This window comes from Pleurodeles waltl, chromosome 10 (assembly GCF_031143425.1).
Source record: "Pleurodeles waltl isolate 20211129_DDA chromosome 10, aPleWal1.hap1.20221129, whole genome shotgun sequence".
Lineage (NCBI taxonomy): Eukaryota > Metazoa > Chordata > Amphibia > Caudata > Salamandridae > Pleurodeles > Pleurodeles waltl.
This window is the reverse complement of record NC_090449.1, coordinates 410,598,266-410,623,252: the sequence shown is the minus strand read 5'-3', so window position 1 is coordinate 410,623,252 and position 24,987 is coordinate 410,598,266.

The window sequence follows — 24,987 nt, the reverse complement described above, 5'->3', positions numbered from 1 at the left end:
TATCAAGGCTTCAAAGTGCCAGATACGGCAGGGAAAGGTGGTTTATCTGGGACACCTGGTTGGTGGGGAACAGATTGCACCACTTCAGGGGAAAATCCAAACAATTATTGATTGGGTTCCCCCTACTACTCAGACTCAGGTGAGAGCCTTTTTAGGCCTCACTGGGTACTACAGGAGGTTCATTAAGAACTATGGCTCCATTGCAGCCCCTCTTAATGACCTCACTTCAAAGAAAATGCCTAAGAAGGTATTATGGACAGCAAACTGTCAGAAAGCTTTTGAGGAGCTGAAGCAGGCCATGTGCTCTGCACCTGTCCTGAAAAGCCCTTGTTACTCTAAAAAATTCTATGTCCAAACTGATGCATCTGAATTAGGAGTAGGGGCAGTCCTATCACAACTTAATTCTGAGGGCCAGGATCAACCTGTTGCTTTTATTAGTAGGAGGTTGACCCCTAGAGGAAAGCGTTGGTCTGCCATTGAGAGGGAGGCCTTTGCTGTGGTCTGGGCACTGAAGAAGTTGAGGCCATACCTGTTTGGCACTCACTTCATTGTTCAGACAGGCCACAAACCTCTACTTTGGCTAAAACAAATGAAAGGTTAAAATCCTAAATTGTTGAGGTGGTCCATATCCCTACAGGGAATGGACTATACAGTGGAACATAGACCTGGCAGTACCCACTCCAATGCAGATGGACTCTCCAGATATTTCCACTTAGACAATGAAGACCAATCAGGAAATGACTAGTCTTATTGTCCTTCGTTTAGGGGGGGGTTATGTAGGAAAGTACCATCTTGCCTGGCATGTTACCCCCATTTTTCACTGTATGTATGTTGTTTTAGTTGTATGTGTCACTGGGACCCTGCCAGCCAGGGCCCCAGTGCTCATAAGTGTGCCTGAAAGTGTTACCTGTGTTATGACTAACTGTCTCACTGAGGCTCTGCTATCCAGAACCTCAGTGGTTATGCTCTCTCATTTCTTTCCAAATTGTCACTAACAGGCTAGTGACCAATTTCACCAATTCACATTGGCATACTGGAACACCCTTATAATTCCCTAGTATATGGTACTGAGGTACCCAGGGTATTGGGGTTCCAGGAGATCCCTATGGGCTGTAGCATTTCTTTTGCCACCCATAGGGAGCTCTGACAATTCTTACACAGGCCTGCCACTGCAGCCTGAGTGAAATAACGTCCACGTTATTTCACAGCCATTTACCACTGCACTTAAGTAACTTATAAGTCACCTATATGTCTAACCTTTACCTGGTAAAGGTTAGGTGCAAAGTTACTTAGTGTGTGGGCACCCTGGCACTAGCCAAGGTGCCCCCACATTGTTCAGGGCAAATTCCCCGGACTTTGTGAGTGCCGGGACACCATTACACGCGTGCACTACACATAGGTCACTACCTATGTGTAGCTTCACAATGGTAACTCCGAATATGGCCATGTAACATGTCTAAGATCATGGAAGTGCCCCCTCTATGCCATCCTGGCATTGTTGGCACAGTCCCATTATCCCACGGGTCTGTAGCACAGACCCTGGTACTGCCAAACTGCCTTTTCAGGGGCTTCACTGCAGCTGCTGCTGTTGCCAACCCCTCAGACAGGTTTCTGCCCTCCTGGGGTCCAGCCAGGCTTCGCCCAGGATGGCAGAACAAAGGACACCCTCTCCCTTTGGAAAATGGTGTGAAGGCAGGGGAGGAGTAGCCTCCCCCAGCCTTTGGAAATGCTTTCATGGGCACAGATGGTGCCCATTTCTGCATAAGCCAGTCTACACCAGTTCAGGGACCCCTCAGCCCTGCTCTGCGCAAAACTGGACAAAGGAAAGGGGAGTGACCACTCCCCTGACCTGCACCTCCCTTGGAGGTGCCCAGAGCTCCTCCAGTGTGCTCCAGACCTCTGCCATCTTGTAAACAGAGGTGCTGCTGGCACACTGGACTGCTCTGAGTGGCCAGGGCCAGCAGGTGACGTCAGAGACTCCTTCTGATAGGCTCCTTCAGGTGTTGCTAGCCTATCCTCTCTCCTAAGGAGCCAAACCCTCTTTTCTGGCTATTTAGGGTCTCTGCTTTGGGGAATTCCTTAGATAACGAATGCAAGAGCTCATCAGAGTTCCTCTGCATCTCTCTCTTCACCTTCTGCCAAGGAATCGACTGCTGACCGCGCTGGAAGCCTTCAAAACTGCAACAAAGCAGCAAAGACGACTACTGCAACTCTGTAACGCTGATCCTGCCGCCTTCTCGACTGTTTTCCTGGTGGTGCATGTTGTGGGGGTAGTCTGCCTCCTCTCTGCACTAGAAGCTCCAAAGAAATCTCCTGTGGGTCGACGGAATCTTCCCCCTGCTACCGCAGGCACCAAAGAACTGCATCACCGGTCCACTGGGTCTCCTCTCAGCATGACGAGCGAGGTCCCTTGAATCCAGCAACTCTGTCCAAGTGACTCCCACAGTCCAGTGACTCTTCAGTCCAAGTTTGGTGGAGGTAAGTCCTTGCCTCCCCACGCCAGACTGCATTGCTGGGAACTGCGTCTTTTGCAGCTACTCCGGCCTCTGTGCACTTCCGGCGGAAATCCTTTGTGCACAGCCAAACCTGGGTCCACGGCACTCTAACCTGCATTGCACGACTTTCTAAGTGGCCCTCCGGTGATGTGGGACTCCTTTGTGAAACTTTGGGTGAGCACCGTTTCACTCCTCTTCATAGTGACTGTTCCGGCACTTCTGCGGGTGCTGCCTGCTTCTGAGAGGGCTCCTTGTCTTGCTCGATGCGCCCTCTGTCCCCAGACACAATTGGCGACATCCTGGTCCCTCCTGGGCCACAGCAGCATCCAAAAACCCTAACCGCACGATTTGCAGCTATCAAGGCTTGTTGGCGGTCTTTCGGCGAGAAAATACTTCTGCACGACTCTCCACGGCGTGGGGGATCCATCCTCCAAAGGGGAAGTCTCTAGCCCTTGTCGTTTCTGCAGAACCCTCAGCTTCTACTGTCCAGTAGCAGCTTCTTTGCTCCCACTGCTGGCATTTCCTGGGCATCTGCCCATCTCCGACTTGCTTGTGACTTTTGGACTTGGTCTCCTTGTTCCACATGTACCCTCGACTGGAAATCCATCGTTGTTGCATTGCTGGTTTGTGTCTTTCCTGCAGAATTCCCCTATCACGACTTCTATGTCCTTTGGGGAACTTTAGTGCACTTTGCACTCACTTTTCAGGGTCTTTGGGTGGGCTATTTTTCTAACCCTTACTATGTTCTAATAGTCCCAGCGACCCTCTACAAGGTCACATAGGTTTGGGGTCCATTTGTGGTTCGCATTCCACTTTTGGAGTATATGGTTTGTGTTGCCCCTATCCCTATGTGTCCCCATTGCATCCTATTGTAACTATACATTGTTTGCACTGTTTTCTAAGACTATACTGCATATTTTTGGTATTGTGTACATATATCTTGTGTATATTTGCTATCCTCATACTGAGGGTACACTCTGAGATACTTTGGCATATTGTCATAAAAACAAAGTACCTTTATTTTTAGTATATCTGTGTATTGTGTTTTCTTATGATATTGTGCAAGTGACACTAGTGGTACTGTAGGAGCTACACTCGTCTCCTAGATCAGCCTAAGCTGCTCTGCTAAGCTACCATTATCTATCAGCCTAAGCTGCTAGACACCCTATACACTAATAAGGGATACCTGGGCCTGGTGCAAGGTGTAAGTACCCCTTGGTACTCACTACAAGCCAGTCCAGCCTCCTACAACCCTCAATCTCCTCAGAGTGTGACTACAAGTGAAACCCCCCCTGGCACTAGCCAGACCAGAGGCAATCCGCCCCCAACTCCGGGGTAAGACACTAATGCATGTGTGTGTGAGTGAATTTTTTCCATACACTGTCACTTTTTGCTGTGTTGTATGCAGTGGTGTGCCACTTTTTCACCCTTATTAATTTGTGGTTTATCTATTAGCTATTAAAGACCTACCACACCATGAACTACTTGTTCAGGTAGGCCATTAATTATTCACTTTGAGCACTTCACCTGCTGCTTGTGCTCCGACCCTGACGAATGCCCCTAACCTACCAGCACTTTGGGAGGGCAGAAACATGTTGGTCATACGTATTTTTAGACTCTAAGAGACATTATCCTCGAATGAGCCTCCTCCCCTGTTCTTAACCTTACCAACATGCACCCCCATTAAAAATAAGTAGTAGCAACTGGTGACATGTTTGGTAATTTTATATTCACCCCTCTGGATCTCTGTAAATTATCCAGTCAGTCTTATTTCAGCACTCCCTCTGGTTCTTTTAACCAAGAGGTTCAGTCCACCCAAGTAGTATCATCTTACTTGGGTGGGGCTAGGTGGTCAAATGATGAAGCAAGACACTATTATGTGTGTGAGATCACCTAGTCCGTAAGGGAATTCCCCCCTCCCCCCATAGGACAACATAGCACCCCGTTGCTGGGACACCTTTCACCCATGCCTTCCCCGATTTAGAGCTTAAGGCGACCTAACTGACACCGCTTACTGAGGGAACACTGACCCAATCCTACCCTCAGTCTCTAATACCCCACACCTTTAGTGATTATATAGATTTCTCTTGGGAGGTGGTGTGGGTTAGCAACACTCCCAGTGATCTCTTTTTGTGTTTTATATATACTTTATTTTTATGACATTATGCCAAAAGTATCTCAGTGAGTACCCTCAGTATGAGGATAAGTAATATACACAAGATATATGTACACAAACCAAAATTATGCACAGAATAGCAAAAGGAAGTAATGCAAGCAATGTAAAGTTACAGTAGATTGCAATAGGAGCACAAAGGTATTGGGGCAACACAAACCATATACTCCAAAAGTGGAATGCGAACCACGAATGGACCCCAAACCTATGTGAGCTTGTAGAGGGTCGCTGGGACTGTAAGAAAATAGTGAGGGTTAGAAAAATAACCCACCCCAAGACCCTGTAAGGTAGGTGTAAAGTGCACCTACAACCCCCAGAGAGCACAGAAGTCGTGATGGGGGGATTCTGCAAGGAAAACCGACACCAGCAATGCAACAACAGTGGATTTCCGGACCTGAGTACCTGTGTCGCAACTAACAGGCTAGTGACCAATTTCACCAATTCACATTGGCATAATGGAACACCCTTATAATTCCCTAGTATATGGTACTGAGGTACCCAGGGTATTGGGGTTCCAGGCGATCCCTATGGGCTGCAGCATTTCTTTTGCCACCCATAGGGAGCTCTGACAATTCTTACACAGGCCTGCCACTGCAGCCTGAGTGAAATAACGTCCACGTTATTTCACAGCCATTTACCACTGCACTTAAGTAACTTATAAGTCACCTATATGTCTAACCTTTACCTGGTAAAGGTTAGGTGCAAAGTTACTTAGTGTGTGGGCACCCTGGCACTAGCCAAGGTGCCCCCACATTGTTCAGGGCAAATTCCCCGGACTTTGTGAGTGCCGGGACACCATTACACGCGTGCACTACACATAGGTCACTACCTATGTGTAGCTTCACAATGGTAACTCCGAATATGGCCATGTAACATGTCTAAGATCATGGAATTGTCACCCCAATGCCATTCTGGCATTGGGGATACAATTCCATGATCCCCCGAGTCTCTAGCACAGACCCTGGTACTGACAAACTGCCTTTCCCGGGGTTTCACTGCAGCTGCTGCTGCTGCCAACCCCTCAGACAAGTTTCTGCCCTCCTGGGGTCCAGCCAGGCCTGGCCCAGGAAGGCAGAACAAAGGACTTCCTCAGAGAGAGGGTGTTACACCCTCTCCCTTTGGAAAAAGGTGTCAGGGCTGGGGAGGAGTAGCCTCCCCCAGCCTCTGGAAATGCTTTGATGGGCACAGATGGTGCCCATCTCTGCATAAGCTAGTCTACACCGGCTCAGGGATCCCCCAGCCCTGCTCTGGCACGCAACTGGACAAAGGAAAGGGGAGTGACCACTCCCCTGACGTGCACCTGCCAGGGGAGGTGCCCAGAGCTCCTCCAGTGTGCTCCAGACCTCTGCCATCTTGAAAACAGAGGTGTTTGGGGTACACTGGACTGCTCTGAGTGGCCAGTGCCAGCAGGTGACGTCAGAGGCTCCTTCTGAGAGGCTCTTACCTCTCTTGGTAGCCAATCCTCCTTCCTAGGTAGCCAAACCTCCTTTTCTGGCTATTTAGGGTCTCTGCTTTGGGGATCTCACCAGATAACGAATGCAAGAGCTCACCAGAGTTCCTCTGCATCTCCCTCTTCACCTTCTGCCAAAGGATCAACTGCTGACTTCTCAGGACGCCTGCAAAACCGCAACAAAGTAGCAAGAGGACTACTAGCAACCTTGTATCGCTTCATCCTGGCGGCTTTCTCGACTGTTTCGAGGTGGTGCATGCTCTGGGGGTAGCCTGCCTCCTCTCTGCGCCAGGAGCTCTGAAGAAATCTCCTGTGGGTCGACGGAATCTTCCCCCTGCAACCGCAAGCAACAAAAGACTGCATTACCTGTCCTCTGGGTCCCCTCTCAGCACAACAAGCGTGGCCCCTGAAACTCAGCAACTCTGTACAAGTGACTCCCACAGTCCAGTCACTCTTCGGTCCAAGTTTGGTGGAGGTAAGTCCTTGCCTCCCCACGCTGGACTGCATTGCTGGGTACCGCGTGATTTGCAGTTGCTCCGGCTCCTGTCCACTCTTCCAGGATTTCCTTCGTGCACAGCCAAGCCTGGTTCCCCGACACTCTAACCTGAGTGCACAACCTTCTGAGTTGTCCTCCGGCATCGTGGGACTCCCTTTTGTGACTTCGGGTGGACTCCGGTTCACTTTTCTTCTAAGTGCCTATTCAGGTACTTCTGTGGGTGCTGCCTGCTTCTGTGAGGATTCCGTGACTTGCTGGGCACCCCCTCTGTCTCCTCATCCAAGTGGCAACATCCTGGTCCCTTCTGGGCCACAGCAGCATTCAAAAACCCTAACCGCGTCCCTTGCAGCTAGCAAGGCTTGTTGGCGGTCTTTCTGCATGGGAACACCTCTGTAAGATTCTTCACGATGTGGGACATCCATCCTCCAAAGGGGAAGTTTCTAGCCCTCTTCGTTCTTGCAGAATCCACAGCTTCTACCATCCAGTGGCAGCTTCTTTGCACGCTCCGCTGGCATTTCCTGGGCATCTGCCCACTCTCGACATTGTCACAACTCTTGGACTTGGTTCCCTTGTTCGACAGGTACCCAGGTCCGGAAATCCACTGTTGTTGCTTTGCTGGTGTTGGTCTTCTTTGCAGAAACCCCCTATCACGACTTCTGTCCTCTCTGGGGGTTATAGGTGCACTTTACACCTACTTTTCAGGGTCTTGGGGTGGGCTATTTTTCTAACCCTCACTGTTTTCTTATAGTCCCAGCGACCCTCTACGAGCTCACATAGGTTTGGGGTCCATTAGTGGTTCGCATTCCACTTTTGGAGTATATGGTTTTTGTTGTCCCTATACCTATGTGCTCCTATTGCAATCTATTGTAATTCTACACTGTTTGCATTACTTGCCATGCTATTACTTACCTAATTTTAGTTTGTGTACATATATCTTGTGTATATATCTTATTGTCATACTGAGGGTACTCACTGAGATACTTTTGGCATTTTGTCATAAAAATAAACTACCTTTATTTTTAGTAACTCTGTGTATTGTGTTTTCTTATGATATTGTGCATATGACACCAGTGGTATAGTAGGAACTTTACATGTCTCCTAGTTCAGCCTAAGCTGCTTTGCCAGAGCTACCTTCTATCAGCCTAAGCTGCTAGAAACACCTCTTCTACACTAATAAGGGAAAACTGGACCTGGCACAAGGTGTAAGTACCCCTGGTACCCACTACAAACCAGGCCAGCCTCCTACAGAAGGTAGCTATGGCAAAGCAGCTTAGGCTGAACTAGGAGACATGCTAAGCTCCTACCATACCACTTGTATCATATGCACAATATCATAAGAAAACACAATACTCAGAGTTACTAAAAATAAAGGTACTTTATTTTTATGACAATATGCCACAAGTATCTCAGTGAGTACCCTAGGTAAGAAGGTAAGAATTACAATAGGTTGCAATAGGTGAACATAGTTCCAGGGGCAACACAAACCGTATACTCCAGGCTTGATCGTGCCACAATCCTGGAACTGTGTGCCCAGTTGGAGCCAGACCTGATGTCAGCTGTCCCCATCCCACAGGAATCCCCCCTCTAGTGCAGGTGCTGTCAGTGCTCCGTTTCCTTGCAAGTGGGTCATTTCAAACAACAGTGGCCATAGCATCAGGGATGTCCCAGCCTATGTTTTCCAACATGTTGTCCAGAGTGTTGTCTGCCCTGCTGAAACACATGCAGAGCTACATCGTTTTCCCTCAGGTGGAGGATTTGCCTACAGTGAAAGGTGATTTCTATGCCCTGGGACATATCCCCAACATCATAGGTGCCATTGATGGGACACATGTGGCTTTGGTACCCCCAGCAGGAGTGAACAGGTGTACAGAAACCGGAAGATTTATCATTCGATGAATGTGCAGATGATGTGTTTGTCCGACCAGTACATCTCCCATGTTAATGCCAAATTCCCTAGCTCAGTGCATGACGCTTACATCCTGCGGAATAGCAGCATCCCTTATGTGATGTGGCAACTCCAGAGGCACCATGTGTGGCTATTAGGTGAGCACCTGGAAGCAAGTCAGTGGGAATGGTTGCCTGGGTCTGGGGATATCCCTTCAGGTTAGTGTGTGTCTAACAGTTGTCCCTCGCCATTTGCAGGTGACTCTGGTTACCCCAACCTGTCATGGCTACTGACCCCAGAGATGAATCCCAGGACAAGGGCAGAGGAACGCTACAATGAGGCCCATGGGTGAACTGGGAGGATTATAGAGCAGACCTTCGGCCTCCTGAAGGCCAGGTTCAGGTGCCTACATATGACAGGTGGATCCCTATTCTACTCACCAAAGAAGGTGTGCCAGATCATCGTGGCCTGCTGTATGCTTCACAACTTAGCTTTGCGACAACAGGTGCCTTTTCTGCAGGAGGATAGTCCAGATGGCGGTGTGGTTGCAACTGTGGAGCCTGTGGACAGTGAAGATGAGGAAGCAGAAGAAGAGGACATGGACAACAGGAACTTGGTGATCCTGCAATATTTCCAGTGAGACACAGGTAAGAATACAGACCTGCCTACTACATGTACTTTAACACTACTACCTCTCTACTGTCTGTTGTTTTCACCCAGTGTATGGTCACTGAGTTGTCACTTTCCCTTACGATTTCACAGATGTGGGTCCCACTGTGTGACATCTGTTTGTTTCCTCATGGACTACAGCTGTGTGACATAGGTATGTTGACACTACAATTGAAAGAGCATTTTGACACTGTAATTGCTAATACACTATTTCAAAATCACAGACTCCAGATTGTTTTGTGCGTTAAGGGTGTTTATTGAAGTGCTCAATATTGGAGGGTGCTGTAAAATGGTGAGGGGTGATGGTGGAGGAATGTCCATGGCAGAGTCCAGTCTATTAGTCTCACAGGTGCATTGCCCAAATAGGCATAGGAAGTGAAGCTGGGGCAGTTTGAGGATGGACAGGGTGACAAGGTGGGACAGAAGGATGACAATCAGGGTGGTCTCATTTCTTGGCGGGGGTCTTGGCATTGTTCTCTGTCTTTGTCCTGGATCTCTGGGAAAGTTTGCGGGGTGGTTCTCCCTCTGCAGGGGGTAGGGTGCTGGTGTGGTGGTCCTGTGCGTTGCCTCCTGTCCACTAGCGCCGGCAGAGGTGGTGGGTAGTTCATCATCCAGGCTAGTGTCAGGGGCCCCTTGTTGGGCCACAGTGTCCCTCCTGCTGTTGAGGACTTCCTTCAGGACCCCTACGATGGTGCCCAGGGTGGAATTAATGGATCTGAGTTCCTCCCTGAAGCCCAAATACCGTTCCTCCTGCAGCCGCTGGGTCTCCTGAAACTTGGCCAGTACCGTTGCCATTGTCTCCTGGGAATGGTGGTAGGCTCCCATGATGTTGGAGAGGGCCTCGTGGAGAGTGGGTTCCCTGGGCCTGTCCTCCCCCTGGCGCACAGCAGCCCTCCCAGTTCCCCTGTGTTCCTGGGCCTCTGTCCCCTGGACCGTGTGCCCACTGCCACAGCCCTAAGGTCCCTGTTGTTGTTGGGGTGGTGGGTTAGCCTGGGTTCCCTCTAGTGGTGACACACTGCTGATTGACGTGTCCTGGGGACAGAGGTATGGGCCCGCTGGGTGGGTGCTGTACTGGTGTTTCCAGAGGGGGGAAGCTCTGTGGTGGCCTGTGCCAGTGTGAGGGGAACCGACTGTCCTGAGGTCCAAGATGGGCCGGTCTGGTCATCTAGATCCAGTTGGACAGAGCTGCTGTCATCACTGTGGGCCTCTTCTGTTGGTGGTGTGGACATGTGTGGACCCTCCGGTCCGGTGACATTCGGTAGGGGGCCCGCAGGGGTATAAAAGGATGTTTATTGCATCTGTGTGTGCCATGGTGTGCAATGGGTGGGTGACCGTGTACCCCAGTGCTTGCATTCCTGTGTGGGACCTAGTGTGATGGTGGTTTAAGGGGGTGTATGGGTATGTGCAGTGGCCTTGCTTTGGTGATGGTTGTCCATGCTTTGTTGTTGCATGCAGGGCTTGGTGTTGGGATGTGTGGTTTGTGATATTTGGACATTTGTGAGAAGTTGGAGTGATGGGGTGAGGGCGAGGGTGGGGGTATGTGATGGCATGCAGGTAGGGTGGGGGATATAGTAGTAAAGCATTGCCTTACCAGAGTCCATTTCTCCATCTACTCCTGTGAGGCCCTCAGGATACAGAATCGCCAAGACTTGCTCCTCCCATGTTGTTAGTTGTGGGGGAGGAGGTGGGGGTCCGCCGCCAGTCCGCTGAACTGCAAGGTAGTGTCTTGAGACCACGGAACGCATATTCCCCCATTGGTCGTTCCACCTCTTCCTGATGTCATCCCTATTTCTTGGGTGCTGTCCCACTGCGTTAACCCTGTCCACTATTCTTCACCTTAGCTCCATCTTCCTAGCTATGGAGGTGTGCTGCACCTGTGATCCGAATAGCTGTGATTGTACCCGGACGATTTCCTCCACCATGACCCTGAGCTCCTCCTCAGAGAACCTGGGGTGTCTGCCGTGCCATGGGGTGGTGTGGGTGATGTGTGGGGTGGTGTGTGTAGTGATGTGTGGGGTGATATTTAGTGGTGTATTGTGTGAGGTGCGTGGAAGTTATGTGGGTGATGGTATTGTGTGCCTGTGGATGCTTAGTAGTAGTTTGTAGTGTCTCTCGCTGGCCTCCTTTCTGTATTTTGGTCGTAGGCGTTTGTGGGTGATGTGGGTGTGAGTTTTATATTGTATTGGGTGTGTGGGAGTGGTGTGTGTATGTGTATCAGGTGTGTGTATTTGGAATTGTCCAATGTGGCAGTGTTTTGTCAATGTGTGTGTATTTTGAGCACGGCGGTGTGTACCGCCAATGGAATACCACGGTTGAAAGACCGCCGCGTGAATTCGTGGGTCGTGATAGTGTGGGCGTATTTCTGTTGGCGTTACGGTGGAGGTTTTGTTTTCGTCAGTTTATCACTGACATTTGGTGTGGCGGACTTGTGTGGGTGTCTCAGTTTTGGCGGATTCCGAGCAGTGGGTCGTAATAGCTGTGGCGGAATTCCGCAGCCGCGGCGGTGTGTTGGCAGTCTTCTGCACGCCGGTAAGGGTCTTTTACCGACAATGTTGTAATGAGGGCCTTTAGTGTGTGGACACCCTGGCACTGGCCAAAGTGCCCCCACATCGTTCAGGGCTAATTCTCCGGACTTTGTGAATGCAGGACACCATTACACGTGTGCACTATACATAGGTCACTACCTATGTATAGCGTCACAATGGTAACTCCGAACATGGTCATGTAACATGTCTAAGATCATGGAATTGTAATGGTATTGGGGGGACAATTCCATGATCCCCCGGGTCTCTAGCACAGAACCTGGGTACTGCCAACCTGCCTTTCAGGGGTCTCCACTGCTGCTGCTGCCAACCCCTCAGACAGGTTTCTGCCCTCATGGGGTCCAGACAGCCCTGGCCCAGGAAGGCAGAACAAAGGATTTCCACTGAGAGAGGGTATTACACCCTCTCCCTTTGGAAATAGGTGTGAAGGGCTGGGGAGGAGTAGCCTCCCCCAGCCTCTGGAAATGCTTTGATGGGCACAGATGGTGCCCATCTCTGCATAAGCCAGTCTACACCGGTTCAGGGATCCCCCAGCCCTGCTCTGGCACGAAACTGGACAAAGGAAAGGGGAGTGACCACTCCCCTGACCAGTACCTCCCAGGGGAGGTGCCCAGAGCTCCTCCAGTGTGTCCCAGACCTCTGCCATCTTGGAAGCAGAGGTGTTGGGAGCACACTGGACTGCTCTGAGTGGCCAGTGCCAGCAGGTGACGTCAGAGGCTCCTTCTGATAGGTTCTTACCTCTCTTGGTAGCCAAACCTCTTTTCTTGGTAGCCAAATCTCCTTTTCTGGCTATTTAGGGTCCCTCCTCTGGGGTATTCTTCAGATAACGAATGCAAGAGCTCACCAGAGTTCCTCTGCACTTCCCTATTTTACTTCTGCCAAGGATTTACTGCTGACTGCTCCAGGACACCTGCAAAACCGCAACAAGGAAGCAAGACGACTACCAGCAACATTGTAGCGCCTCATCCTGCTGGCTTTCTCGATTGTTTCCTGGTGCTGCATGCTCTGAGGGCTGTCTGCCTTCACCCTGCACTGGAAGCCAAGAAGAAATCTCCTGTGGGTCGACGGAATCTTCCCCCTGCTAACGCAGGCACCAAAAGACTGCATCACCAGTCCTCTGGGTCCCCTCTCATCCTGATGAGCGTGGTCCCTGGAACACAGGCGCTGAGTCCAAGTGTTTCCCACAGTCCAGTGGCCCTTCTGTCCAAATTTGGTGGAGAGAAGTCCTTGCCTCCCCACGCCAGACAGCAAACCTGTGTACTGCATGATTTGCAGCTGCTCCAGCTTCTGTGCACTTCTCCAAGGATTCCTTTGTGCACAGCCTAGCCTGGGTCCCCAGCACTCCGTCCTGCAGTGCTCAACCCGCTGAGTTGGCCTCCGACGTCATGAGACCCTCTTTTGTAACTCTGCATGGACTCCGGTACACAAATCTTCCAAGTGCTTGTTCAGGTACTTCTGCGGGTGCTGCCTGCTTCTGTGAGGGCTCTCTGAGTTGCTGAGTGCCCTCTCTGTCCCCTCCTCCAAGGGGGGGCATCATGGTCCTTCCTGGTCCTCAGCAGCACCAAAAAACCTCTACTGCGACCCTTGCAGCTAGCAAGGCTTGTTTGCAGTATTTCTGCATGGAAATACCTCTGCAACATCCAGCACGCCATGACACCTTCCATCCAAAGGAGAAGTTCCTAGCCCTTTTCGTTGTTGCAGAATCTTCGGCTTCTTCCAACCGGAGGCAGCCCTTTTGAACCTTCATCCAAGGTTTCCTTGGCTCCTGCTCCCCCTGGACACTATTGCAACTCTTGGACTTGGTCCCCTTCCTTTTCAGGTCCTCAGGTCCAGGAATCTGTCTTCAGTGTTTTGCTGGTGCTTGTGGTTCTTGCAGAATCCCCCTATAACAACTATTGTGTCTTTCTGGGGTAGTAGGGTAACTTTACTCCTACTTTCTAGGGTCTTGGGGTGGGGTATTTTGGACACCCTTACTGTTTTCCTACAGTCCCAGCGACCCTCTACAAGCTCCCATAGGTCTGGGGTCCATTCGTGAGTCACATTCCACTTTTGGAGTACATGGTTTGTGTTGCCCCTAGACCTATGTTCACCTATTGCATCCTACTGTGATTCCACATTCTTTGCACTACTTTTCTTACTGTTACTTACCTGTTTTGGGTTTGTGTACATATAACTTGTATTTATTACTTACCTCCTAAGTGAGGGTATTCTCTGAGATCCTTTTGGCATATTGGGGGTCATTACAACATTGGCGGTAAAAGCCGCTTACCGCAGTGCAGAAGACCGCCAACACACCGCCGCGGCTGAGGAATTCCGCCACAGCCATTATGACCCACAGCACGGAATCCGCCAAAATTCAGACACCCACACAAGACCGCCACACAAAAGGTCAGTGATAAACTGGCGAAAACAAATCCTCCACTGTCACGCCAACAGAAATACGCCCACCCTATCACGACACACGAATCCACGTGGCGGTCTTTCAACCACGGTATTCCATTGGCGGTACACACCGCTGCGCTCAAAATACACACACATATACAAAACACTACCACATTGGACAATTCCAAATACCCACACCTGATACACATACACACACCACTCCCACACACCGAATACAATATAAAACACACACCCACATCGCCCACAAACCCCTACAACCAGAATCACCGAGAAAAGGCCAGAGGGAGACACAACAAACTACTACCAAGCATCCACAGGCACACAATACCATCCCCCACAGAACATCCACGCACCTCACACAACACACCACTACATATCAGCACACTTATCACCACACACACCACCCCACACATCACCCACACCACCCCATGGCACGTCAAAGACACCCCAGGTTCTCTGAGGAGGAGCTCAGGGTCATGGTGGAGGAAATCGTCCAGGTAGAGCCACAGCTATTCGGAGCACAGGTGCAACACACCTCCATAGCTAGGAAGATGGAGCTATGGCGAAGAATCGTAGACAGGGTCAACGCAGTGGGACAGCACCCAAGAAATTGGGATGCCATCAGGAAGAGGTGGAACGACCTACGGGGGAAGGTGAGGTCCATGGTCTCAAGACACCATCTTGTGGTTCAGCGGACTGGCAGCGGACCCCCACCTCCTCCCCCAAAACTAACAACATGGGAGGAGCAGGTCTTGCCTATACTGCATCCTGAGGGCTGTAGGAAAGTACCATCTTGCCTGGCATGTTACACCCATATTTCACTGTATATATGTTGTTTTAGTCTATGTGTCACTGGGACCCTTGTATGCTCTGTGTGTGTTCCCTCTGTGATGCCTAAATGTCTCACTGAGGCTCTGCTAACCAGAAGCTCAGTGGTTATGCTCTCTCTGCTTTCCAAATTTGTCACTAACAGGCTAGTGACTAAATTTACCAATTCACACTGGCATATTGGTACAACCATATAATCCCCTAGTATATGGTACTGAGGTACACAGGGTACTGGGGTTCCAGGAGATCCCTATGGGCTGCAGCATTTCTTTTGCCACCCATAGGGAGCTCTGACAATTCTTACACAGGCCTGTCACTGCAGCCTGAGTGAAATAATGCCCACGTTATTTCACAGCCATTTACCACTGCACATAAGTAACTTATAAGTCACCTATATGTCTAACCTTCACCTGATGAAGGGTGGGTGCCAAGTTACTTAGTGTGTGGGCACCCTGGCACTAGCCAAGGTGCCCCCACATCGTTCAGGGCAAATTCCCCGGACTTTCTGAGTGCAGGGACACCATTACATGCGCGCACTATACATAGGTAACTACCTATGTATAGCGTCACAATGGTAACTTCGAAAATGGCCATGTAACTTGTCTAAGATCATGGAATTGTCACCCCAATACCATTCTGGTATTGAGGGGACAATTCCATGATCCCCCGGGTCTCTAGCACAGTACCCGGGTACTGCCAAACTGCCTTTCCGGGGTCTCCACTGCAGCTGCTGCTGCTGCCAACCCCTTAGACAGGATTCTTCCCTTCTGGGGTCCAGGCAGCCCTGGCCCAGGAAGGCAGAACAAAGAATTTCCTCTGAGAGAGGGTGTTACAACCTCTCCCTTTGGAAATAGGTGTGTAGGCTGGGGCGGAGTAGCCTCCCCCAGCCTCTGGAAATGCTTTTATCTGCATCAATCAATCAATAAATCAATCAAAGAGATTTATAAAGCGCGCTACTCACCCTTGAGGGTCTCAAGGCGCTGTGGGGACGGTGGGGGAGGGCTGGGAGGATCACTGTTCGAACAGCCAGGTCTTGAGGCTCATCCTGAAAAGAAGTAGGTTTTGGGTCTTGCGGAGGTGGGTTGGGAGGGAGTTCCAGGCTTTGGGTGCAAGGTAGGAGAAGGATCTGCCCCCGGTGGTGGTGTGTTTGATGCGGGGGACAGAGGCGAGAGAGAGGTCGGCTGAGCGGAGGTGGCGTGTGGGCGTGTGGAAGGTGACTCTTTCGTTGAGGTAGGCAGGGCCTGTGTTGTGCAGTGATTTGTGTGCGAGCATGAGGATCTTAAAGGTGATCCTTTTGTCTATGGGGAGCCAGTGGAGGGATTTTAGGTGTGGTGAGATGTGTTCGTGTCGGGGGAGGTCGAGGATGAGTCATGCTGCTGAGTTCTGGATGCGCTGTAGTTTGCACTTGAGTTTTAGTGTGGTGCCAGCGTAGAGGGTGTTTCCGTAATCAAGTCTGCTGCTGATGAGTGCGTGAGTGACAGTCTTTCTGGTCTCTGTGGGGATCCACTTGAATGTTTTTTTCAGTATGCGGAGTGTGTTGAAGCATGAGGAGGTGAGAGCGTTGATTTGTTGGGTCATCGAGAGGGAGGAGTCCAGGATGATGCTGAGGTTGCAAGCGTGGTTGGCGGGTGTGGGTGCAGGGCCTAGCATGGTGGGCCACCACGAGGGGTCCCAAGTGTTTTTGTGTGGGCCAATGAGGATTATTTCGGTTTTGCTAGAGTTGAGTTTCAGGTGGTTGGCTGTCATCCATGTGGCGGTGTCGAGGAGTGCGTTGTGCAGGTTGGATTTGGCAGTGTTGGGGTTGCAAGTGAGGGAGAGGATGAGTTGAGTGTCATCAGCGTATGAGAGGATGGTGATTCCGTGGGGTTTGATGACGTTGGCTAGTGGTGTCATGTATATGTTAAACAGTGTGGGGCTGAGGGAGGAGCCTTGGGGGACTCCGCAGGTGATTTTGGTGGCGGGCGATTGGAAGGGGGCGAGTTGGACTTTTTGAGTTCTGTTGGTGAGGAAGGAGGTGAGCCAGTCCAGGGCTTTGTGTCTTATCCCTGCATCGTGAAGGCGTGTGCTGAGTGTGTGGTGGCAGACAGTGTCAAAGGCTGCAGAGAGATCCAGGAGCATGAGTGCTACGGTTTCGCCCATGTCGACTCTGGATCTGATTTCGTCTGTGCATGCTAAGAGGGCGGTTTCTGTGCTGTGGTTCTTGCGGAACACAGATTGGGAAGGGTCGAGTGTGTTGTTTGTCTCGAGGAAGTGGTATAGGCGGGAGTTGACTATTATTTCCGTAACCTTGGCTGGGAAAGGGAGGAGGGAGATGGGGCGGTAGTTGGAGAGGTCGTCTGGGTTGGCTTTGTTTTTTTTTAGGAGCGCAGTGACTTCTGCGTGTTTCCAAAGGTCTGGGAAGGTGGCGGTTTCGAAGGAGCTGTTGATTGTGGCTCGAAGTATGGGGGCGATGGCGGGGCTGGCTCTGTTGTATATACGGTAGGGGCATGGGTCGGAGGGGGAGCCAGAGTGAATGGAGTTCATAGTGATTTCAGTTTCTTCGTCGGTGGTGGGGGCCCAGGTGGTGAGTAGGTTGTGTGGTGTGTGTGGTGGGTTTGTGAGTGGTGTGAGAGGGGGACGTGTGTGGTGCAAAGCTGTTATGTATGTCTAGTAGTTTGCGGTGGAAGTGATTTGAGAGGGAGTCGCAGAGGGTTTGTGTGTGCGTGGGGTCTAGGTTGCTGGCCTTGGGTTTGGAGAGCTCTTTGATGATGGTAAAGAGTTCCTTGCTGCTATGTGAGTTGTTGTCAATGCGTTCCTTGTAGTGTGCCCTTTTGGCGGTGCATATGAGTTGGTGGTGGATACGTGTGGTGGTTTTGAGGGTGGTGTAGTTAGTGGTGGTGGGTTCTTGTCTCCAGATTTTCTCTGCTTTGTGGCATTTGCGTTTGGATTCGTGGAGTTCAGTGGTGAACCATGGTGCGTTCTTGATATTGGGGTAGTGATGTTTTTTCTGAGGGGGGCGAGGCTGTCGGCACAGGAGGTGATCCATTCGTTGAGGTGGTGAGCGGCGGTGTTGGGGTTGGTTATGTTTGGGGGGGTTTGCGTCAGTTGGTAGATTAGGTGCTCCGTGGGGATCTTGTCCCACATGCGGTAGGGGGTGGTGTGATGGTGGTGGTGTTTGGGAGGTTTGTTGTAGGAGAAGTGGACGCATTGGTGATCTGTCCATTGGAGTTTGGTGGTGTGGGTGTAGGTGACGTGTTGGCTTGATGTGAAAATTGCGTTGAGTGTGTGTCCAGCTGAGTGGGTGGGGGCTGTGACCAGTTGTTTGAGTCCTAGGTTTGAAAGGTTGTCTAGGAGGGAAGAGGAGTTGTGATCATGAGGGTTTTCTAGGTGGAAGTTGAAGTCGCCGAGGAGTATGTAGTCTGTGGAGGTGAGAGCGTGTGTGCTGATGGTGTCCGCGATGGTGTCGCAAAAAGGGGGGCGTGGTCCCGGGGGTCTGTATATGAGTGTGCCTCTGAGGGTGGTTGTGTTGTTGACGTGGATGAGGAAGTGCATGTGTTCTGCGTTGTTGAGGGTGTCGAGGGTGTTGGTGGTGACCTTGATGGTGTCTCTGTGGAGGATGGCAATGCCGCCTCCTGGTTTGTTGGGGCGGTCTCTGCGTTGGAGTTTGTAGCCTTCCGGGGTGGCTATGGCTATGTCTGGCTCGGATGTGGGGTTTGTCCATGTTTCAGTGAGGAAGATGATGTCGGGTGAGTGTGAAGTGATGAGGTCCCAGAGTTCTATGGCATGTTTGTGTAGGGACCAGGTGTTCAGTAGTAGGCAGTAGAGGTGGTTGCAGGTGGTGTGGTTGTTGTGGTGTGTGATAGTGTTTGTGTGGATGTTTGTGGTGTTGTTGAGAGTGGGGGTGGCTTTGGCGTGGGGCTTGTGTGGGTTGTGGGGTGTGTTGGTAGGTGCGGGGTTGTTGTGTGGGGGCTGAAGTGTTTGGTGTTGTGGTGCGGTGCGTCGGGGTGGAGCAGGAGAATAGGCAGGTGCGGCAGGAGAAGGGGCCTTGTGTGTGTGTAGGGGTTGTTTGACGGCAGTTGGGGCAGACTACGGGGTTGAGGGAGAGGAGAGAGTGGGGATGGTAGTATAGTCTGGGGGGCTTTTGGCTGGCGGCGCCAGGGGGACTGGCGCTGGGCACGGTTTGGGTGCGATTCGGGCGCGGACGGGCACAGGCGGGCTTGCCTCTGTCGCGCCCGCACAGCAACCGCCATTAAGAGGGGGAGGTGGGAGGGAGAGGCAGCTGGGAGGCGGGAGGCAGGCGGGAACGGGAGAGCGAATGGGGGCGGGAGGGGGCGGGGAGTAAACAGAGCAGGGGATCGCACAAGGGTCTAGATGGCGCGGCGAGGAGGAAACAGTGGGAAAAGCTGAAAGTACAAGGAAATAATGCAGAAAAAGCAACGGAAGGTAAGAGGCTATAGGAGGGATGGAGTCAGAAACAGTGGGAGGGTGCAGTCACAACAACAGGGACGCTAAGAATGGCAGAGCAGAGCGGGAAATACAAAGTGCAGAAACAGAGGGAAATGCACAGAAATAGAGGAACGGGGACGCTAAGAATGGTAGAGCAGAGCGGGAAATACAAAGTTCAGAAACAGAGGGGAAAGCACAGGAATTGAGGCACAGAGATGCCGAGGATCGCAGAGCAAAACGGGAAATACAAAGAGCAGAAACAAAGGGAAAGCGCAGAAATAGAGGCACAGAGATGACGAGGATCGCAGAGCAAAACGGTAAATACAAAGTTCAGAAACAGAGGGAAAGCGCAGAAATAGAGGCACAGAGATGCCGAGGATGGCAGAGTAAGGTGGAAAATACAAAGTGGAGGGATCGGATAGAGGGCACAGATAGCAGAGGCACGAAGCACTGGGATGGTACTTACCAGCGCTGCTGGGCACCAGGGAAGAGGACTGGGGCTTCGAACTCGCGATCGGTCGCGGGGATGGGGAGAGGCGTCGCAGCAAGGTGGAGCTGTTGGCGCAGGGGAGCGAGCTCCGGCCGAAAGGTCAGGGTTCTCTGCATAAGCCAGTCTACACCGGTTCAGGGATCCCCCAGCCCTGCTCTGGGGCGAAACTGGACAAAGGAAAGGGGAGTGACCACTCCCTTGACCTGCACCTCCCAGGGGAGGTGCCCAGAGCTCCTCCAGTGTGTCCCACACCTCTGCCATATTGGAAACAGACGTGTTGGGGGCACACTGGACTGCTCTGAGTGGCCAGTGCCAGCAGGTGACGTCAGAGGCTCCTTCTGATACGCTCTTACCTCTCTTGGTAGCCAATCCTCCCAACCTGGTATCCACACCTCCTTTTCTGGCTATTTAGGGTCTCAGCTTTGGGGAATTCTTCAGATAACAAATGCAAGACTCACCAGAGTTCCTCTGCATCTCCCTCTTCACCTTCTACCAATGGATCAACCGCTGACTGCTCAGGACGCCTGCAAAACCGCAACGAAGTAGCAAGACTACTACCAGCAACATTGTAGCACCTAATCCTGCCGGCTTTCTTAACTGTTTCCTGGTGGTGCATGCTCTGGGGGTAGCCTGCCTTCACCCTGCACCAGAAGCTCCGAAGAAATCTCCCGTTTGTCGACGGAATCTTCCTCCTGCTAACGCAGGCACCAAAAGACTGCAACACTGGTCCTCTGGGTTCCCTCTCATCCTGACGAGCATGGTCCCTGGAACACAGCAACTCTGTCCAAGTGACTCCCACAGTCCAGTGACTCTTCAGTCCAAGTTTGGTGGAGGTAAGTCTTTGCCTCCCCACGCTAGACTGCAAAGCTGTGTAGCACGTCATTTGCAGCTGCTACGGCTCCTGTGCACTCTTCCAGGATTTCCTTCATGCACAGCCACGCCTGGGTCCCCGGCACTCCTTCCTGCAGTGCAAAACCTTCTGAGTTGTCCTCCGGCATCGTGGGACTCCCTTTTGTGACTTCGCATGGACTCCGGTTCAATTTTATTCTAAGTGCCGGTTGGGGTACTTCTGCAGGTGCTGCCTGCTTCTGTGAGGTCTCCTGAGTTGCTGGGCACCCCCTCTGTCTCATCCTCCAAGTGGCGACATCCTGGTCTCTCCTGGGCCACAGAAGTACCCAGAAATCTCTACTGCAACCCTTGCAGCTGGCAAGGCTTGTTTGTGGTCTTTCTGTGTGGGAACACCTCTGCAAGCTTCATCGCGAGGGGGGACATCCATCCTCCAAAGGAGAAGTTCCTAGTCCTCTTCTTTCTTGCAGAACTCCAAGCTTCTTCCAACTGGTGGCAGCTTCCTTGCATCTTCAGCTGGCATTTCCTGGGCTCCTGCCCACTCTTGACACTGTCGTGACAATTGGACTTGGTCCCCTTGTCTTACAGGTACTCAGGTCCGGAAATCCACTGTTGTTGCATTGCTGGTGTTTGTTCTTCCTGCAGAATCCCCCTATCACGAATTCTGTGCTCTCTGGGGGTAGTAGGTTTACTTTACTCCTACATTTCAGCATCTTGGGGTGGGGTATTTTTCTACCTCTTACTGTTTTCTTACAGTCCCAGCGACCCTCTACAAGCTCACATAGGTCTGGGGTCCATTCGTGGTTCACATTCCACTTTTGGAGTATATGGTTTGTGTTGCCCCTATACCTATGTGCTCCTATTGCAATCTATTGTAATTCTACACTGTTTGCATTACTTTTCTTGCTATTACTTACCTAATTTTGGTTTGTGTACATATAACTTGTGTATATAACTTATCTTCTTACTGAGGATACTCACTGAGATACTTTTGGCATATTGTCATAAAAATAAAGTACCTTTATTTTTAGTAACTCTGTGTATTGTGTTTTCTTATAATATTGTGCATATGATATAAGTGGTATAGTAGGAGCTTTACATGTCTCCTAGTTCAGCCTAAGCTGCTTTGCCATAGCTACCTTCTATCAGCCTAAGCTGCTAGAAACACCTCTTCTACACTAATAAGGGATAACTGGACCTGGCAAAATGTGTAAGTACCTCTGGTACCCACTACAAGCCAGGCAAGCCTCCTACATTGGTTGTGCAGCGGTGGGATAAGTACTTGTAACTACTTATCACTTTGTCATTGTGTACGTTTCATAAGAGAATCATATACAAAACAGTTCAGTGTATGTACACTTAACCAAAAAGTTTTGCTTTCCTTCTCTCCAACTTTTTTACAAAGTTCTGAAAAGTTCCTAAAACTTCTAAAAGTTTTCTAACAGTTAGAAAAAGTTTTTTCTCTGTTCTTTAAAAAGTTCTGAAACTTTTTCTTCCTTCTCACTATTTCTAAACCTTTTGCTATCATGTCTATAGTAGATTCAACTCTTAAAACTGTCAATGCAACATATGACAATTTAAATTACAAGAGCCTAAGGAGTATCTGCTTAGATAGAGGTTTAGTGATGGTAAACAACCCTACAAATGAGTTTCTGTTTAACATGCTTATTGTAAATGATGAGTCCCAAGCAGGCCCATCAGATGAGAGGTTAATAGAAGGTTCCCATTCTGACTCAGGAGAACACCTTGAGGAAGGTGGGGAGGGTTCTGAACAGGATCTGCCCCCTTGCAGAACACCAAGTAATGTTGGTAGTAATGGAGGTTCCCATCACAGTAGGTAAGCATTTATTCCTAGAGGCCAAGTTTCTAGGGTTCAGTCAGTTAGGGACAGGCCCCCTCTGTAGTTTCCAAATTGTCTTCTGTGTCAAAGCATTCCCAACCCACCCACCCTGAGGATAACTTGTTAGAAAGGGAACTCAAAACGTTGAGGGTTGAAGAGACCAGACTGAAGCTTAAACAGCAACAGCTGGCTCTAGATAGGGAATCCCTAGACCTGGAGAAGGAGAGACAGAGATTGGGGTTAGGACCCCATGGTGGCAGCAATAGCAGTATTCCTGATAGTAATCCTGTTAGAGAGCATGATTCCAGGAATCTGCACAAGATAGTCCCCCCTTACAAGGAGGGGGATGACATCAACAAGTGGTTTGCTGCACTTGAGAGGGCCTGTATGGTACAGGGGGTCCCTCAAAGGCTGTAGGCTGCTATATTGTGGCTATCTTTCAATGGAAAGGGTAGGGATAGGCTCCTTACTGTTAGAGAAAGTGAAGCTAACAATTGTGCAGTTTTGAAGGATGCACTCTTGGATGGATTTGGCTTAACCACTGAACAATACAGGATTAAGTTCAGAGACACCAGAAAAGAGTCCTCTCAAGACTGGACACACTTTGTGGACTGTTCAGTGAAGGCCTTGGAAGGATGGTTACATGGCAGTAAAGTATTTGACTATGAAAGCCTGTATAATCTTATACTAAGAGAGCATATTCTGAATAACTGTGTGTCTGACTTGTTACACCAATATCTAGTGGACTCAGATCTGACCTCTCCCCAAGAATTGGGAAAGAAAGCAGACAAATGGGTCAGAACAAGAGTGAACAGAAACGTTCATACAGGGGGTGACAAGGATGGCAAGAAGAATGATGGTAAGTCTTCTGACAAGGGTGGGGACAAAAGTAAAACTGAGTATTCATCAGGGCCATAAAAATCCTCTGGTGGGGGTGGTGGGTCCAAATCCTCTTCCAATAATCAACCTAAAAAGCATTGATGTTATTTGTGTAAATACAAAGGCCTTTGGGCAACTGATTCCAGCTGTCCAAAGAAAAACACTAAACTTCCCACTACCACAACCCCTGCTGCAAATTCTAGTGCCCCTAGTAATAGCAGTGGTGTTGGGAGCAAACCTACAAAAAGCCAATCAAAGGCTGTAGCTGGGCTCACTATTAGCAATGTAGTTGGGCTTGGTCTTGTTAGGGAGACCACAGAGGCTGTCTTAGGGGGTCATTACGACCCTGGTGGTCATTGTCCGCCAGGGCCGGGGACCACGGATGCACCGCCAACAGGCTGGCAGTGCATCCAGGCCAATTCTGACCGCGGTGGTAAAGCCGCAGTCAGAAAAGGGAAGCCGGCGGTTTCCCGCTGGTTTTCCCCTGGCCTGAGGAATCCTCCATGGCGGCGCTGCAGGCAGCGCCGCCATGGGGATTCCGTCCCCCTTACCGCCAGCCTGGTTCTGGCGGCTTTGACCGCCAGAACCTGGTTGGCGGTAACGGGTGTCGTGGGGCCCCTGGGGGCCCCTGCAGTGCCCATGCCAATGGCATGGGCACTGCAGGGGCCCCCTAACAGGGCCCCACCAAGATTTTCAGTGTCTGCATAGCAACTGCACCCGTCGCACCCTTTCCACTCCGCCGGCTCCATTCTCGTGGGAGGGGGTTTCACGCTGGGCTGGCGGGCGGCCTTCTGGCGGTCGCCCGCCAGCCCAGCGGGATACTCAGAATTACCGCGGCGATCTTTTGACTGCGCAGCGGTATTCTGACGGCGGTACTTTGGCGGGCGGCCTCCGCCGCCCGCCAAGTTCAGAATGAGGCCCTTAGTCTCTGAAGGTGCCATTAATTTGGCCACTTTGGTGATTTGTCCCCTTAATATGGATAAGTACAAGCAACTTCCCCTAATAAATGGTGGTGAGGCTCAGGCCTACAGGAACACAGGTGCCAGTGTTACTATAGTTATAGAGTAAGTGGTCCACCCTGAACAACACCTACTTTGTCACCAGTACCAAGTGACAGATGCTCCTAACAACACTCTTAGCCACCTCATGGCTGTTGTGAATCTCAACTGGGGGGGGGGGGGGGTTACTGGTCCAAAGAAAGTTGTGGTTGCCTCAGATTTACCTGAAGAATGTCTACTAGGGAACAATTTAGAGACATCAGCTTGGGCAGAAGTGGAGTCGGAGGCTCATGCAGCAATGCTGGGCATTTCTGGGCATATCTTTGCTTTGACAAGGGCTCAGGCCAAAAAGCAAAAAGGACAGGGTAACTTGGATCCTGGAACAATGGACCAAGTGCTCCCTAAAGCTAGGGGTAGCAAGGGTAAATCCCTACCCACTATCCCTCACCTCTACAGATGATTCTCCTTCTGAGGAAGAAGAATTTCCTCCCTGTGCAGAACCTTCACCAGATGAGCTGGCAGCAGACACTGCTGAGCTTTTGGGTGGAGGGGGGCCTGCCAGGGAAG